We start from the raw sequence: 8859 nt of genomic DNA on the forward strand, positions 1-8859 counted from the left end.
TTAATTATATGAAGTAAAATGGAAAGTGGTGAAAACTGCTTTAGAAAGATAAAGAATGTATAGTTTCAGTCAGAATATTTAACACATCTAGTCACACACCCAAACTTTTAAAAGCTCTCCAAAACCCAATCTCCTGGTTCTTCCACTACACAGATAAAATGGTTGAATAGTTATTTATGCTGAAAAAATCATATTTTGAGATCAGACAGGTGGCTTCTAAATGTGCTATCAAGGGAGCATGCCTGACACTTACACCACTTCATCTGTCAGCTTTACATTTCCTTCTTGTTGCCATGGCAATGCTGTCTGGTGAAGCAGACTGTTCAGAGACTGGTGGAGTAGCACTTGGCTCTGTTCCTTGGTTGTTTTTTGCACTGGGCTTCGACCCGACATCGCCAATGAATTGGTTTGGTTGCACAGCAGAGACAAAACTAATGAACACAACGTAATGCACCCTATGCAAATTGTTCTGTATTGTTGAAAGATTTATGACCAAACTCTTGATGTCACCCATATGAGGATGGGTTCCCCTTTGAGTCTGGTTCCTCTCAAGGTTTCTTCCTCATATCATCTAAGGGAGTTTTTCCTTGCCACTGTCGCCACGGCTTGCTCATCAGGGACAAACGCACACCATTCACCTTCATTGTTGTTTTCTGTAAAGCTGCTTTGAGACAATGTCTGTTGTGAAAAGCGCTATACAAATAAACTTGACTTGAAACTTGACTTGACTATGCGGAGAGAATGGACAGATGAGTCATTGACTATACCTATTTTTGGAATGCTAAAATGCATACAAACTTCACCTCCAGACATTCTTTTATTGTGAGCTTTATCACATGTAGTATTCAAGCCAACATCCACAACTTAAATCTACAATTAATGAATTTGTGATATTTTAGATGTCACACCCTCCTGTTTTCTTCCTGCTGTCTTCCTGTTATACGAATGATCATGTTACCACCTGTTGTTGGGTTTAGTGTCTGTGTGTCTTGTTAGTCAATTTAGATGTATACTACAGTAATTGTCAGTGTTGGGAAAAGATACATCAAAATGTATTTTAAAATAAAATACCAAATACCCTAACTTTAGGTGTCTCAAAATAAACTACAAAATACAGCAAAATACTGTATTTTTGTATTTAAAAAATACTAAAACATACTTTTATATGGAACCATGAAATTTCTTCGCATACCTGTTTGATCTGTTCCTTCACCATTACACTGACTTATTTAATTAAGTAAACAATGTTAATTAAGTAAACAATGTTTGATAGCAACAGATTTTCTCTGGTTAAGTCACACAATAAAACTGATATACAACCAGTTAACAGGTCAAATATTTATATAGATTTCCCTGTGATTTTTCAGTTTTAAAGTAACCAGCAGTTTAATGTTTACCAGTTATAATTGTATCCTACTTTGGTTATTTGGTGGCTTGGTAACAAAGGACCGACTGTACATCCGCAACACTGACTTAATAGCAAACAAGTAATTCATAAGAAGACGACTCATGACAACTAATTAATCATTTGATTGTTAGTCATAAATATAATAATATTATGTGTCAGGCTGTCATTCATGCAGTGGTATGCAAAATAATGATCCTATCAAACAGCTGCTTCAATTAGAGTAAAATATTCAGCAATCAAATATATTAAAAGTTGAAAACAAACATTTCAACAATTATTAAATGATCAATATAAAAGCTGGCAGCCTGCACGTTTCTTACCTTGAGCTCCTTCTGCCATATGGATCGATTTTCTGTTTTGATCTCAACAAGTCTGGGCAAAACACTGAGTAGGCACCAATCAGAGGCTTTTTTGATGTCATCATGTAGATTTCTTACAAAGTATTTTAAAACTGCAAAAATACAAAACACTAAAGTATTTTAATACAAAATATGAAGCCATTTTCATCAACCCTCTCAAATACAAACGACAAAATCCTATTTTATATTTGAAATACGTATTTGAAATAGATTTATCATAAATACTGCCCATCCCTGGAAACTCATCCTTATTTGGGCAGCACCACAGAGTGTGAATATAAATTGTTCTATACATTTCTGGATGTATAAATTAGTTAATTAGAGGAAACTGTATTAAAATAATCAAAAGTTCAATGGTTGAGGCAAAAGGGTAAAACTGCAATTCCTTTTTGAGGTTTCTTCCTCATGACATCTCTGGGATTTTTATTCAGTTTCACTGTTGCCTCTGGAGAGTGAAAATCTGTAAAGTGAATTGGAAATGATCCACAATTGATTAACAGTTGTAGCTCAGTGGTAAAGATGTTGGACTTTTATTCAGAGGGTTGTGAGTTTAAATCCAAGCACTAATAAGCTAATATTTACATTGAAATTTTTTTTTTTATTTGACTTCTGATTTGAATTCTAATCCTGTCATTATTATTGTAATGAGGAGACACATCTTTACAGATCATGGACTATTTATAAAATATTAGTTGGTCTTGTCTGAACCCAAGCAAATATTTCATTCCAAATTCATTCAAATACAGACAAATCCCAATTGGGTTATGAAACTCTCTGGGTTATGAAACACTGTTATTTGGATGTATTACTTCATGCAACTTTAATGAAGGTTTTTCAAATTCAAAGCTCTTGAACTGCGGTACAAGGATGGCCAGAGTTTGCCTTTGCAATCTTTCTCTCGGTCAATGAGGCAACGCAGGAGGAGTGATTCGTGATGACTTTGCTTGACGTTAACACACGTGAAGCCCTAAATGACCTATAAGTTCCTTTTTCATGCGAATAAATGATAATGGTGCTGATATTTATTTGTAACCCGTTTCCTTCACAGAGAATTGCCTGCTTTCCTGGAACCTCACAAACATTAGAGCTCCAATCGATTGATTTCTACTTGAAAGAAGCCATGGAGCAAGCAGAGAATAAAGTCAGTGTTTGGGTGTCTCATGATGTTCGATTCGATTTGTTTAAATTATAGCTTTATGTTATATTATATTGCTCCTGGCTTTGTTTTCTTCTCACGACAGACCACATCACCACAGAAGCAGACGGTCAAAAATCGGTCCAAGTCAACGGATGAGGTGCAGCAAGCGAAAAAGGTATTCATAACTGTATACACTATATTGCCTAAAGTTTGTGGACGCCTGACCTTTCCTGTTATATGTGGTTCTTCTCCAAATTGTTACCACAAGGCTGGAGGCACACAATTTTATAGAATTCTTTAGATGTGGTAGAATAAACTTGTGCGTTCATTTGAACTTGGAAACCCAAACCTGTTTCCGCATGGCAATGCCCCTGTGCACAATGCGAGATTTGGATTTACATGGTTGAAGAGGAAGATCTTAAGTGGCCTGCTATAGAGCTTTGATCTCTTACCTACTGAACACCATTGGGATGAATGTGAACGATCAAAATGTCATGCGGTCGATGCTTCAGTGGCTGTCCAGCACCACCTAGTGTATTTAGTGTATTATGTTAAAGCTTTCTTTATATATATATATATATATATATATATATATATATATATATATATATATATATATATATATATATATATATATATATATGCTGGAGCATGCATCTAAAATCTCTTTAATCTTCATTTTTACTTTTGCCTCTTATCTCAGGCCTTTCACACACCACAGAAGTCTCTTCCAGCTAAACCAGAGATGGAGAAGCTGGAGGTGAGCCTCTACACATTTATGGACTTCTGCCACTATTTGTAGGAAATAAAAATAATTCAATAAAAAAAAATCACTCAGACACAGATGCTGCTCTTGGACTCGATGTACACACGCCTTCAGCATTCTCAATCTTAGCCTGGAGCTGATTTATTCCGAGCCTTATGTCTGTCTGCTCTTCTACTCTGTTTGCTTTGGGTCTAATGATGTGTCTCTCTTTCAGGCGGACACAGAGGAGCTTAGAGCTTCAGCTGAGGAACTAAAATGATGGCACCACTCAGACTGGGGTTATAGTGGGGAAAAATTGAATTAAACCACCAAATGCATCTTGCTTACACCGCTGTATCTAACACCATGTCATCTGCCATACGATGTGTATTCCACATGTATTATTCATTAGTCAGGATAAAATATAATCACAATTCTGATGTAAAACTGTACAAGTTGATCAACATTAAGTTTAAAGGGATTTTTTTTTCACCCAAACATCCTAAAATAATTGTAGCCAAAACCCTGGATTAGATTTATTGATGATGATGATGATGATGATGATGATGATGATGATGACGACGACTAAACAAATCTTTGTCTGTAATGCAAACAACAACAACAAAAACCCTCTGTGCTTAAAGTAATCTATAAAACATAACCACAAAACTTTTGTAGTCTTTTTTGATGCTTTTACATAATATTTTCAAAAGGAAAATAATCATCCATATGATGAATTCTGCAGCTATGACATGTCACCGATGTTGTCATGTTGAGTGCACAAAGCCTATCGCCCCCACTCCCCCCCACACAGTCCGTTCCAGTGGCCAATTATGGAGCATTATTGTTTTGCGCTCGTGGATTATCCCAGCACCGCTTCAAGACAAAAGCAGTTGGAGGCTCCTGCAGGAGGTAAGTGAAGCTGTGAAGCTTGATAGGCTGTCAAGTGACACACACACACATGCTGAATGCTTCTATCACTGGGATGTGGAAAGAATGACAGCAGGCAACTCAGAAACCTGTGGCGACAGCAATCTTTCCTGTCAGTTCCATATTACAAAAAATGTCAGCCGAAGTGTGTAAAGTGTTATACGTGAATGGATTAAGTACAAAAATAATTCCTAACTGTTCTTAGTTCTAAGATAAATGATGTTTGGGGAAAAGTCTAAAGTCTATCAATCTTCTTTATCATCAACAACTTCTCCACAAGTGACAGAATTTCCACATTTTCTACTACATGTCCTCTTTTTCTCCTTATTATTCTACAAGTCAGATCCAGGAGTTCAGTGGGGGGCCTGAGTACCTAGCGCAAATCAGAATCTGCTTCTAACAGCAGCCAGGTTGTTCAGCCAGGAGTTCCTGCCAATTCTTCTACAGTTCCCCAATCACAATGTCATTTAGATGTAATTTTCTCCCATTTTCTCTCTCCAGTTTGGCCACCTGCCAATTTCCACTCACCATCCAGCTCCCCCTGACACACTCCAGCTAGGGTGAGGGCTAACACATGCCTATTTCAAGAGATGTGAAGCCTATTTAAGCTGATTTTCAACACAAAGCGCTATCTGCTGTCTTCCACATACTTTAGCTCACAGATGACCAGGATTGGCTAGTTGTGATTGACAGGCTAGACAGAGTATGCCATTTGCAGAGAGCCCCCTAAGAAAATGGCTATTTTGCTATTAATACCCCTGGCCATAGGGAGCTGTGGCATCATCAGGATTCAAACTCGCCCAAAGGAAAGACGAATGCCTTTCTGTTGCATCACTCAGAAGTAAAAGTTATTGTTAAGTAAATTAATTTATTTATAGTATGGAAAATGGGTCATAGTTGCTGGACCGCTGTCAAAAATATAATGTAAATGAAAGCAGTTTTATCAATTCATAGGCTAGGTACAGTATAATTAAAGCAGATAAGGGAGTGTTGAGACACTTTTCATTGTATTTCTCTGAGCAGGAAAAGGTTAAAGATCGATGAATAAAAAATACTAAGACAAATAGCAAGTTGGAGAATAAAATAAAAAAAAATATATGGCATCTTTTCAATAAGCTTCTGCAATTGTATTGTTGATGATGGGAGAGTCGGACCGCTGCAAAAAGTCTCACAAAGCACATCCCAAAGATTCTCAATGGGTTTAAGGACTGTGTGGACTCTGGACTCTGTGGTGGCCAATCCATGTGTGAAAATGATGTCTCATGCTTCCTGAACAAACTCTTTCACAATTTGAGCCCGATGAATCCTGGCATTGTCATCTTGGAATATGGCCATGCCATCAGGGAAGAAAAAATTCATTGATAAAATAACCTGGTCATTCAGTATATTCAAGTAGTCAGCTGACCTCATTCTTTGGGCACATAACTGCTGAACGGAGACCTGACCAACTGCAGCAACCCCAGATCATAGCATTGCCCCCACAGGCTTGATGGGTGCATCAGTTTATTCGCCTCACATCTTAACCTGATGCGCCCATCACTCTGGAACAGAGTAAATCTGGACTCATCAGACCACATAATCTTCTTCCAATGCTCCAGAGTCCAATCTTTATGCTCCCTAGCAAATGAACCTTTTTACCGGTTAGCCTCACTGATAAGTGGTATTCTTAGGTCTCCACAGCTGTTTAGTCCCAATTCATTCAGTTCCTTTCGCATTGTGTGTGTGAAAATGCTCTTACTTTTACTATTTAACACAGCCGTAAATTCTACTGTTTTTTTTTTTTTTTTTACGATTTGATTTCACCCCAATTTTTTTTTAATTAAACACAGTGGTCGGCCAAAGAAACTTAATGCAGCAGATGAAAGAAACGTCATAATTACTTCTCTTTAACATTTAAAGATGTCAACATCCAGCAGTGTGGACTCTGGACTGATGAGTCAAAGTCTCAAATATTTAGCTGTTGCAAGAGTCAAGGTGTTTGCCAAAGGGATGGAGAGCGTTATAATGGTGAGTGCCTGCAGGCAACAGTGAAGCAGGCTGACCTAAAAGAATTGTTGCAGTTTTGCAGGTATTGGATGTTCACATTGATTTGATTTGGATTTTTCTTCTGTTCGTTTACTTTCCATTAATGCATGCACACCCCCCCTTTAACTTGTTTCTGACAAGAGAAAACTAGTGAACTACTGAAAAAAGGAATATTGTACTCGATGTTGAATCAATTTCCACAATATCTACAATAATCCCTAATCCAAAGTAAGACTGACTAATCTGTGCTTAATATGGCGCATGCACATTAAATGGAACTTGTCTGGAAGGTTACAAGGCGGCTGATTGCAATGAGATCATCACGCTCACAAATTTTGAAGGTGGTTTGTACGAGGTCACTGCGGCGTCATGCGCCATTCTGAGTATTGTGCGCTCTGAACTGTGCCATTTCGAATTGAAATCAGGGGAATTTCAGTGCTATAAAAAGAGACAAAACAGGTGGCATATAATCCAACTCATTATTCTAAATTATTCATTAAGGCCTGCGGAAATTGCATTACCACAAGAGATTTGCTCAGTAAATTTAATGAGTATTAAGATGCTTGCTGGAACAACACCATAAGCCTTTTACAGACTCAGACTTTTTGTCTAGACGTGATTACAGATGGACAAACAAAATGAAGCAGGCCCTATGCAATCTAGAAAAAAGAAGGTAATACTTGACCAGACAGTTAATGCATTGCCTGGGGCTTCAAAGTGAATTGGTAAATAATCAGTGCTTGTTTCTTCACATACTTGATGTTATACTGAATCTGCATCATGCATGACAAATAGCATCTGCAGTAAACGACAAAGCGACATAGTAGAAAAAAAAAGATGGAAAGAAAAGGGGCTTTAAACTTGTCACATGTACTTTACAGCACAGAGAAATTATTTTTTTGCATATTTAGAGCGCACGTTCAGCCATAACACAGCGCCCCGAACACTGAGGGTTTAGGGCCTTGCTTATGGGCCCCAAGAGTGGCAACTTCACGATACCAGGGTTCAAACCCCTAACCTTCGGTGACCACCTCCCCAAAGTAGCCACCCCCTATGATTATGATCTCCCAAAGCTACAGCTACTACTCCAACACCTATCCACCCACTTATTTGAGTTCTTGAGCTTACTGTTACCAGCACTTACTGTGAAATACATTCTGTAAACATCAGTCAGGACCAATTTATTTCATGAACATTAATTCAGTGCCTGCAGTACTTCTTTTTAGCACCATAGATTTTTTTTTATTACTTTTTATCTACCAACCAAAATAATACAACAGGTCCAGGTTGAAATTTGTTTCTTTTTCTTTTTATATTATTTTAGTCAGTTTTTAAATCTTATCTGAAATCAGTTTCTATTTATGTGATCACTCAGGAACACTATTCCAATTCATCCCAGGTGAAGGGCTAAAGTCAGAGCTCTCTAGCAGGAGATCATCCACTCCATCCCATGTAAAGCATATCTTCATTGAGCTGGCTTTGTGCGTGGAACATGCTACAGGTTTGGGTCCCCTATTTCAAGTAAAGAGAAAGTTTAATGCTATATGTTATGGAAAAGTCTGGTGTTCCAATACATTTGTCTATAAAGTGTATGTTAAAAATCTGATGATAAATACTAATATTGTTGTATAAAAGTTAAGGACACTGTGCAGTTTGGGACTCCAACAAGACTTGCTATGGCAGCATAACTTAAAGGGAGAACCAGAAGGCAACCCAGACATGAGGGATCTCTGGAATAAGAGACGACTCACCACACCACCATCAAAAAACCTGAGTGAACGTGTGAGAGTGAGGGCACAATGGCATACAAATACCCCAGTTCACCAAACACTCAATATCCATGATCCCTCTAGATCTGCTCCTTTACCTAAAAAAAAATCTACTGATAAAAGACCCAAAGAACCTACTGACTTTCATTCCCCTTCTCTCCAGCGTGTACCTCCACCTCTCCAGGCTCTTCTCCACCTGTTCCCTACTCTCACCACAAATCACAGTATCATTTGCAAACATCATAGTCCATGGAGACTCCTGTCTGACCTCGTCCGTCAACCAGTTCATCACCACTGCGAACAGGAAAGGGCTCAGAGCCGATCCTTGATGCAGTCTAACCTCCACCTTGAACCAGTCTGTCTTTCCTACTGCACACTTTACTGCTGTCACACTGTCCTCATACATGTCCTGCACCACCCTCACACACCCTCAGACACACCTGAAAAAAATACTAATATGATTGAAATACTAATGATATAAACTA

The 8859-nt window shown here is 38.1% G+C and overlaps 1 protein-coding gene across 3 annotated transcripts in view; it reads left to right on the plus strand.

Moving 5' to 3' along the window:
- Positions 1–4319, plus strand: part of rgs14b (regulator of G protein signaling 14b) — a 32799-nt gene extending 28480 nt beyond the window's left edge. For all 3 annotated transcript variants that reach the window (XM_083564579.1, XM_083564580.1, XM_083564581.1), the window contains 4 exons: positions 2816–2908; positions 3009–3080; positions 3609–3665; positions 3886–4319. The gene's annotated coding sequence lies outside the window, so the exon portion shown is untranslated. The remainder of the gene's footprint in view (positions 1–2815; positions 2909–3008; positions 3081–3608; positions 3666–3885) is intronic.
- Positions 4320–8859: the final 4540 nt, after the last annotated feature.

This window comes from Silurus aristotelis (genome assembly GCF_946808225.1).
Source record: "Silurus aristotelis genome assembly, chromosome: 16".
NCBI classification, from domain to species: Eukaryota; Metazoa; Chordata; class Actinopteri; order Siluriformes; family Siluridae; genus Silurus; species Silurus aristotelis.